Below are 1352 nucleotides of genomic sequence, written 5' to 3'. Positions count from 1 at the left end.
CATTGAAAATACATAAGAACAAGGTCTAGGCATGGCCGAGAGGCCAGCCCCCATGATCTAAGAACTAGACGTCCAAAGATAAAAATACAATAGCAAAAGGTCCTATTTATAGAGAACTAGTAGCCTAGGGTTTACAGAAATGAGTAAATGACGTATAAATCCACTTCCGGGTCCACTTGGTGTGTGCTTGGGCTGAGCATTAAAGCATTTTCGTGTAGAGACTCTTCTTGGAGTTAAACACCAGCTTTTGTGCCAGTTTGGAAGTTTAACTCCCATTCTTGTGCCAGTTCCGGCGTTTTACGCCAGATTTCTTGAGCTGACTTGGAACGCCTGTTTGGGTCGTCAAATCTCGGGCAAAGTATGAACTATTATACATTGCTGGAAAGCCCAGGATATCTACTTTCCAACGCAGTTGAGAGGGTGCAAATTGGGCTTCTGTAGCTCCAGAAAATCTACTTCGAGTCTAGGGAGGTTAGAATCCAACAGCATCTGCAGTCCTTTTCAGCCTTTGAATCAGATTTTTGCTAAGGTCCCTCGATTTCAGCCAGAAAATACCTGAAATCACAGAAAACACACAAACTCATAGTAAAGTCCAGAAAAGTGAATTTTAACTAAAAACTAATAAAAATATAATAAAAACTAACTAAAACATACTAAAAACATACTAAAAACAATGCCAAAAAGCGTATAAATTATCCGCTCTTCACAACACCAAACTTAAATTGTTGCTTGTCCCCAAGCAACTGAAAATAAAATAAGATAAAAAGAAGAAAATATGCAATTAATTCCAAAAACATCTATAAAGATCAGTTTTAATTAGATGAGCGGGGCTTTAGCTTTTTGCCTCTGAACAGTTTTGGCATCTCACTTTAACCTTTGAATTTCAGAATGATTGGCTTCTCTAAGAACTCAGAATCCAGATAGTATTATTGATTCTCCTAGTTAACTATGATGATTCTTGAACATAGCTACTTTATGAGTCTTGGCCGTGGCCCAAAGCACTCTGTCTTCCAGTATTACCACTGGATACATACATGCCACAAACACATAACTGGGTGAACCTTTTCAGATTATGACTCAGCTTTGCTAGAGTCCCCAATTAGAGGTGTCCAGGGTTCTTAAGCACACTCTTTTTGCCTTGGATCATGACCCTTTTTTTTTCTCTCTTTTTTTTCTTTTTTTCTTTTTTTTGTGTATTCACTGCTTTTTCTTGCTTCAAGAATCATTTTTATGATTTTTCAGATCCTCAGTAACATGTCTCCTTTTTCATCATTCTTTCAAGAGCCAACATTCATGAACAACAAATTCAAAAGATATATGCACTGTTCAAGCATACATTCAGAAGTCAAAGT

This window comes from Arachis duranensis, chromosome 3 (genome assembly GCF_000817695.3).
Source record: "Arachis duranensis cultivar V14167 chromosome 3, aradu.V14167.gnm2.J7QH, whole genome shotgun sequence".
Taxonomy (NCBI): domain Eukaryota; kingdom Viridiplantae; phylum Streptophyta; class Magnoliopsida; order Fabales; family Fabaceae; genus Arachis; species Arachis duranensis.
Note: the sequence above shows the minus strand (reverse complement) of the source record.